Source organism: Papio anubis, chromosome 7, assembly GCF_008728515.1.
Source record: "Papio anubis isolate 15944 chromosome 7, Panubis1.0, whole genome shotgun sequence".
In the NCBI taxonomy this organism is placed as follows: domain Eukaryota; kingdom Metazoa; phylum Chordata; class Mammalia; order Primates; family Cercopithecidae; genus Papio; species Papio anubis.
Window position 1 is genome coordinate 122376645 of NC_044982.1, and position 8078 is coordinate 122384722.

Sequence of the window (8078 nt, forward strand, 5' to 3'; positions counted from 1 at the left end):
ACTGGCCCGGCAGGGTGATTTAATGCCATTGCAAGGCTGTAGGGGGCGCTGGAAGAACACAAGCGTCCATTGGCCGTTCCCGGGAGCGACGCGAGCCTGGGGACAATCTGGAAAGTTTCAGAACAAGGTCCCCGATCCTGGCTGGTCTTTTGCGGCACTTCGCCCATAAAAGTCGAACTATCATCAGATCTGTCTCGCTGGGGTTTCAGGAAGATCAAGTGAGAGCATGTGGTTGAAACATGATAAAGGAGTTATTGGTAAGAAAAAAAAAAAGAAGGCCGGGCGCGGTGGCTCACGCCTGCAATCCCAGCACTTTGGGAGGCCTAGGCAGGCGGATCACAAGGTCAGGAGATCGAGACCATCCTGGCCAACACAGAGAAACCCCGTCTTTACTAAAAATACAAAAATTAGCTGGGTGGGGTGGCGGGTGCCTCTAATCCCAGCTACTCGGCAGGCTGAGGCAGGAGAATCGCTTGAACCGGAGAGGCGGAGGTTGCAGTGCGCGGAGATCGTGTCTCTACACTCCAGTCTGGGCAACAGAGTGAGACTCCATCTCAAAAAAAGAAAAGAAAAGAAAAAACAAGAAAGGATTCCTAAAGCCAGGACGAGCATGCGGTCTTGGGTCCTCAGATAGGTAACTGTTCTAAGCCAGTTCTTGCCACGCAGTGGAAGGAGCACCTGCAGTCAAAGCACCGGGTCTCCATCCTCTCTCCCCCACTGCAGAGCTGTGTGGCCCTGGGCAGCTCCTGGCGCCTCTCAGAGTCTCCGTTTCCCCTTCTGTGAAATGGGGACAGTCCCTCACTGAGCTGCCACGAGGACCGAATGAGAGAAAAGCATGGCGTGCCTGGTGCCCACTGCGCCCAGCCCACAGAAGGGGGCCAGAGTGAAATGAAGTGGGGAGGGAGGCACTGGCCTCCCAGAGCTGCTGGGGGAGGCTGGGAGGTAGCAAGGTTGCCGGATTTGGACCGCTGAGCCGGATTCTGCCCAGAGGTGTGGGCCCTTGAAAGCCGGCTGGTACCTGGGGCCCAGGGCTGAGGGTTTGGCCTTGCCCTCAAATCCTGGTTGTGCGCCCTGCACACTGGCGGACCCGTCAAGTCGCTTTACCTCTCCCAGGTCACCTTCCTCTCCTGTAAAGTGCGGTTACTATGCCTGTCGGAAGTTAAAGTCCTGGCAGTCTCCCTCCGAGTCCAGTTTGCCCCTCAGCTCCTCCCTGCCAAGGGACTTTGCAGGTGCAGAATCTGAGAGGAGGGAGAGAAAGGAGAAGCTCTGTGTAAGGAACTGGTTCCTGTCTCAGGCCCGGAGAGGGGAATTGACCTACCCAAAATCTCCCAGGGAGGCAGAGCCAGACGGCTTTCGGGAGGAGGTGGCCTTCTGGAGAGCCAAGAGCCTCCTCTTCGCTTAGTAGTATCTTCATGTTCGAATCTGTGTCCCTGACCCTCGTTCTGTGACTTCCTGTGAGCTCTCCTCTCATTCACCAGGGTGCCTGCCTGTTCTGAATTCCCAGGAGGGGTCATCTTTGAAGGCCTACACTTAGGCAATCCTGTTATCTAGGGACTACGGAGAGGAAAGGGCTGTGGGCGCTCTGAGCTCTGGGGAGGAGGCTCTGGAGACCCCAAGACCACAGCCCAAGGGGCATCCTCAAGGAGGGTGCACAGTCAGGAGCGGGGAGAGAACAGGCTCAGGCCTAGGAAGACTTATCCCAGGGGAGAAAAAACTAGAAAGTTCTAGGAGAGGTGGTCAGAAGAGTGGGGAACTAACTGCACAGTGTGAAGCCTCCTGGGGGAGGGGCCCCTCCCTCTTAATAGCGGATTGAAGGCTCCGGGCAAATTCCTGGTGGCTCCAGCTTCAAAATACATCCAGGCCTTATCTTTTAGTGATATATACTGACATTTTTATGGATGAAATAATATGAAGTCTGGGATTTGCTTCAAAATAATCCCGTTGCTGGGAGGGGTGAGAGGTTTACATGAAACATAATTGGCCATGATCTGATGATGGTTGACGCGGGTCATGAGGACATGGGCGTGCCTCGTCTCACTACTTTTGTATACGTTTACCGTTCTCCATCATAAAAAGTTCAGATGTCCAGAGTCAGCCGTTTCTCTCCAGCTCCACGCTCCCTGCCCGGGGCTCCTCACGGAGTGGCCTCTTCGGCGGCGCCCTGCAGCCTGTTCCCCACACGGCCGCCAGAGGGAGCCTGCCACAGTACGCGCCCCACTCACAACCCCACCTGGCCCCGCTCACTCCCGGCACTTCAAGGCCACACTCCATCTTGTCCCTGTTGCCTCTCGGGCTCCTCTGCACTGCCCGGCTGCTAAGCCTCCCGCATGGCCCTAGGGCCCTAACCCTACATGCCGGGGGGAGGTGTCCCTTATGACACTTCAATAATGCATGGGACTTATACTAAAAGCATTACATGTATAATGTTTATAATATCCCATATTTTAGATATGTATATTTGATGATTATCTGAAACCCAAATCCAACTAGGCATCCTGTATTACATCTGGCAACCCTCCCCCGAATACCTTGTGAGCTCCTACCAGAAGAACCACGTTGTCATCCCCAGTGCCCAGTATACAATGGCGCCCTCTCCTAGCAGAAAATTGCCAAAAAGCAGCCTCTGGACTAAATCAGCACCTTACCGCATTGCACGAATTTCAGATCCACTTATTTCAGCGACAAGGTGCCCTTTTGCAGTGCGTGATCTGCCCAACCATTTCTGGCAGCCCTGCAGGAGACCAGAGAAGCAGGTGCTTCCTGAATGAGAGGAGCTGGCCCTCCCAGCTCCCGCTTCTCCCCAACAGAGGGCAGAGACTGACAGAGAAGGACCATGCCCAGGCCTTGGCTGGCTGCCCTCTCTGGGTGCTTTCTCATTCAGGCCCCATCTGGGGTGGGCCTGAATCCTTGCAGTGCCCCATGAGAGTGGGTAGAGGGGCTCCGTGCCAGGCGCCAGCTGCCCCCGTGGCCTGAGGGTGCCCACTCAAATCATTCCAAGTAAACATTTGACCAGCCCTGCCCCAGCCCTCATCCCACGCCGACACTTGGCCATTGTTCCTGGACAGGCCCCTCTGTGTCCCATCCCTTGTGGCTGACATTTCAGCAGGGCCCTGGAAGGACTGGAGTGACCCCATGCCCCATCCCCCTTCTGAAGACAGGCTCAAGGGAGGTGGTCCCAGTGAGGGCAGGCTCTGAGCGGGGGAGTCCCAGCAGACCAGCCGTCGCCTGGCTGGGCCAGCCACCTCCTTGAACACCCAGCTTGGGGCACAGGCTGCCGAGCCTACGAGCCTACGGGTCTGGCAGTAGAGCCATGGGACGCCAGCTGACTCGGCTGCTTTGTTCCCAGCCTGGAGTGGTCTGAGTGACTGTAGCTCCTTCTTTGCTGAGAAGCCGCAGATAACGCTGGCGACAGGGCCTGATAAAGTGTCTGTCAGAGGCCCCGCTATTCCCACAGGCCCCAAGGGCTCCTGCAGCACAAGCCTGTCTGGAGGTCAGTCCCGCTCTGGGGGCTCACCCCTTCCCCGCTGGAGGCTGAGGAGCAGGCTGGCAGACCCACCCCTGCCCAGATCTCCCAGCACCCAGGTTTCTACCCCGGTTTCTTGACTCAAAAGTCCCTAAAGCCTCCGGGTCTGAGCATCGTAAATGAACCCTCTGAATCATTCCCAGGAAGAGGATGTCAAAGACATGTCTCCCTCAGTGGAATTCCAGACTGTGGCTCTTGGGGAGCTGGCGGGGATGGGGATCTGGAGGCCTGGAACTTCTTTCTGAATCCCCTCAGGGAACATCCCAAGTCACCTTCTCTACATCCTCCTTGTTCATGTCACCAGAGCCCACTCTAGGCCAGTCTCTGCAATTGGCACGGGGGACGTGGGAACAAACAAGATGTGGTCCGTGACCACAAGGGCCTTCCAGGGAGAGGGGGCTGGAAGATCTGCCCCCCACACCCCTACCTGACCCAGGCCAGGCGTCCACCCCCAGCCCGCGGAGAGGCCTGGCCTGGAGTAGGAGGTGCATGAGGGTGTATCTTACCAGCCTTGAGGGTGTTGGGGGATCCTGGAGTGAGATTCGGTGCCACAGGACTGGAGAGTTGAAGCTTGAGGGGCCTGTGAACAAGGAGTCTCCAGTCTGATGGAGGAGGCACAGGCCCTGCCCTGGGGAAGACCTAGTCTCATGGGGGTGTCAGAAGAGACCCTCGTAGAAACCCAGAGAATAGGCTTTCCTGAAGCCAGCACTCTCAGCGCCCTGAACTCAGGTTCAGGTGTAGGGCCGTGGGCATTGCCAAGGAAGATGCCCCTGACAACAGAAGTCCCCCCGGGCAGTGTGGGAGTGCTGGGTTCCTGGCTGAACCACAGTGAGAACGTGGGACCTGATGCTGGGGCCACCCCGTGGCAACCAGCCTGAATAAGGACCTTGTACCTGGTGGAGGTGGAGCTAGAGGTCCTGTCCTGGAGTTAGTCCCAGCTCTGCCTCTCCCTCTCTATGTGACCCTCTCTGAGGGCTGGAGGGTTTCTCTGGGTCACATAGCAAGGGAGAGGGCTGGAGGCTCACAGGGAACTCCTAGAAATAGAAGCTCCAAGGGAGAGCCATAATGGAAGGGCCAGTGTGACTGGTGGAAAAGGCCTGGGCCGCCTACCCTACCCAGGGAGAAGGAGCACCTCTCCCCGCTGGACTGGGAGTCCTATGGACAGCAGAGAGTAGGCACCCAGGCTTCCAGTACCTGTGGACCCAGGAACTGCCTTCCCCTACACCTGACCCCTGGCCAAAGGTTTCAGCTTGGCCTCTCACCAGTATCAGGGACCTTCAGCTCATAGAGGAAGGGCCTGGCATCTCCAGGTGTCCAGGTTTCACTCTTGCAGGGCCTCCCGCCCTCTCCTGTAAACCCCATCTCAGCCAGCTTTCCCTGAAACCTCCACAACCATAAAGGCTCAGCCCCAAATACCACGCACTCCAGAAGTAACCCTTCCTTTCCTTCTCTGGCACTGGCTTCCCTCAGTGTTGGTATCCCTTTCAGAGTGGTTCTTCAGCATCCACACCTTCATCTCTCACACAGCCGTTGGAAACCCAGTGGAGAATAAAATAGACACATCTCCTGCCTTCAAGGAGCTTCCAGTCTCATGCAGGGGAGTGGACTGTAGCCCACTTCTACAGGCCAATGACTAGAAGACCAGAGGGAGTGATCAAGGCAGCGAAGAAGGAACGATGCCCACCCCGATACTGAGCTGATGATAAAAGTACTTCCCTCATTAATCTTATAACTGTTCCCCTTCTTCAGAGCAGGGAGAGGACACAGACCCCTAGCCTTTGCTCAGGAAGGGCCTCCCCACCTGGGCTCAAGGAGGAAGCTTGGCTGGTGCCCTAGGTGGCCCAGGCCTTCAGCCACTTACTCTCCCCGCCTCCCCTGGCCTAGTCTGGCTCTGTTGCAGACTTCCTGTATTGCCTTGGGGACATCACTCCCCACTCTGGGCCTGGGACAGTGACTTTGGGGCAGGGTGGAAAGGCACAAGTGGTGCAGCTGTCTCCAGCCAGTTGATCTTGGGGGCACTGGGGATGTGGGCCAAGGAATGCTGGGGGTGGGGATTGCCACTCCATTGCTGGGTGAACCCAAGGCTCCCAAGCTCATCTCTGGGGAGCCCTGCCCCTCTGCAAAGGGAGGGGATGGCTCCCCACTCCAGGGTCTCTGCTGCACACACCAGGCCTGGGGACCTGAACGCCAGCAAGTTGCTTCATTGAATGATGATAAGCAGCAGCTGGGCGTGGTGGCTCACACCTGCAATCTCAGCATTTTGGGAGGCCAAAGCAGGTGGATCACTTGAGGTCAGGAGTTCGAGACCAGACTGACCAACATGGCGAAACCCTGTCTCTATTAAAAATATACACACCACTTTGGGAGGCCAAGACGGGCGGATCACAAGGTCAGGAGATCGAGACCATCCTGGCTAACACGGTGAAACCCCGTCTCTACTAAAAAATACAAAAAAACTAGCTGGGCGAGGTGGCGGGCGCCTGTAGTCCCAGCTACTCAGGAGGCTGAGGCAGGAGAATGGCGTAAACCTGGGATGCGGAGCTTGCAGTGAGCCGAGATCCGGCCACTGCACTCCTGCCTGGGCGACTGAGCGAGACTCTGTCTCAAAAAAAAAAAAAAAAAAAAAATACACACACACACATTAGCTGGGCATGGCGATGCACGTCTATAATCCCAGCTACTTGGGAGGCTGAGACAGGAGAATTGCTTGAATCTGGTAGGCGGAGGTTGCAGTGAGCCGAGATTGCACCACAGCACTCCAGCCTGGGTGACGGAGCGAGACCGTAGTCTCAAAAATAAATAAATAAAATAAATGATGATAAGCACAATAATTTTCTCATCACAAAGCAAAGCAACGGAAAAATAAAGCAAAAAAAAAAAAAAAATATATATATATATATATATACGCACAAAACGAAACAAAACCCAACAGCACAGCACAATATCACCTGACCCTGGCTGATGCTCTGTCACGGCAGTCACAGCAGTCGACGGCAGCTGATGTCAAAACAGTCTAGACAAAGCCTGGCTGCTGGAGGGCACCCCTTGTCCCTCAGAGTGGCTCTAGGGAGCCAGGAACATTCACAAGGCCCTATTTTGAGGCAGGCATAGCTACATTCTCAATCCCATTTAACCTTCACCAGCTCACTAGGCATTTTGAAACGCCTTTTTATTGAAATCTAACGTATGTATGGTACAACTTGCATGAATCTCAAATTGTTTGATGAGCTCAAGCTTAATGAATTTTCACATAGGTATAAACGCATGTGATACCAACCAGATCAAGATATAAACCACTTCCGGCCAGCCGTGGTGGCTCATGCCTGTAATCCCAGAACTTTAGGTGTCTGAGGCGGGTGGATTACCTGAGATCAGGAGTTTGAGACCAGCTTGACCAATATGGTGAAACCCCGTCTCTACTAAAAATACAAATACTATCCGGGCATGGTGCTGGGCACCTGTAGTCCCAGCTACTCGGGAGGCTGAGTCAGGAGAATTGCTTGAACCTGGGAGGTGGAGCTTGCAGTGAGCCGAGATGGTGTCACTGCCCTCCAGCCTGGGCAACAGAGTGAGACTCCGTCTCAAAAAAAAAAAAAAAAAAGCTATAAACCACTTCCAACATGCCAGAAGTTTCCCTCAGTCCCCCTCCAAGTCAGCACCCCCGAGGGTAACCACTATCCTGACCTTTCTCACCACAGACTAGCCTCACCTATTATTGAATTCAGCTTAATGGAATCACACAGCTCGTGTTCTTGTGTGTCTGGCCTCTTTCACTCAACAAAATGTCAGATTCTTCCATGTTGCTTCATCTGTCAGTAGTTTCTTTATGTTGTTGCTGTGCAATATTCCACTGTACAACTATCCCACACGGCTTCAGCCATTCTTCTGATGATGAACCTCAGGGTTGACTCATTTGGGGTCATTGTGAACAACCCCCAAGAACACCCTGTCCGTGCCTTTTGGACACACGTGCTCATTTCTCTTGGGTCTGTAGCTAGGAGTGTACCTGCTGGGTTAGGGGCTGGTGGACGCTTAGCTTTCGTAGCTGTTTGTGTAGTCGGTATATTTAGCCAGATATGGAAACGGAAGTTCAGAGCGTTTAAGTAGCTCATCCAAGTTCATGCAGTTACTCAGAGGTGAAGCCTAGAATTCAGAGATTTCTGAGTCCAGCATCTTCCCAGGGGAGGCCAGCTTCTCCTCCCATCCTTTTAATCCTGCCTTTTAGGACAGGTGAAAGGGGTGTGAGGATTCGGGGGAAGCAGAGAAGCCCCTCAGACAGCCTGCTGTATAACGAGCTCCTGGGGTATGTCCACGCTGCCCGGGACGGCACAGTGCACCCAAGGCAGGGGCTGGACAGAGGCTGACATGGAATAAGTGGGGCAGCTCGGTGCCTTGAGGGTCCCCTGTCCGCCCATCCCCACACTGTGCAGCCCCTCCCTTCTCCAGTCTCATCCCTGCCCACGCACTCATCTGTCCCCCTCACTCCAGCCACACTACCTTTCTTGCCATCCCCCAAAACACTAGGCATGTTTCTGCCTCACAACCTTGACATCTG

The 8078-nt window shown here is 54.8% G+C and overlaps 1 long non-coding RNA gene across 3 annotated transcripts; it reads right to left on the reverse strand.

The window, feature by feature from the left end:
- Positions 1-497: 497 nt before the first annotated feature.
- Positions 498-5834, reverse strand: LOC103885891. Of its 3 annotated transcripts, none has more exons than XR_001904416.3 (4): positions 4030-5834; positions 2646-2731; positions 2058-2197; positions 498-1492 (listed from the first exon to the last, which is right to left on the reverse strand). It is a non-coding gene; the product is annotated as an uncharacterized LOC103885891 (long non-coding RNA). The 3 variants fall into 3 exon arrangements; XR_001904415.3 differs by having other exon boundaries at positions 498-1238; positions 1319-2197; XR_001904412.3 differs by having other exon boundaries at positions 498-2197.
- Between the last annotated feature and the right edge of the window lie 2244 nt (positions 5835-8078).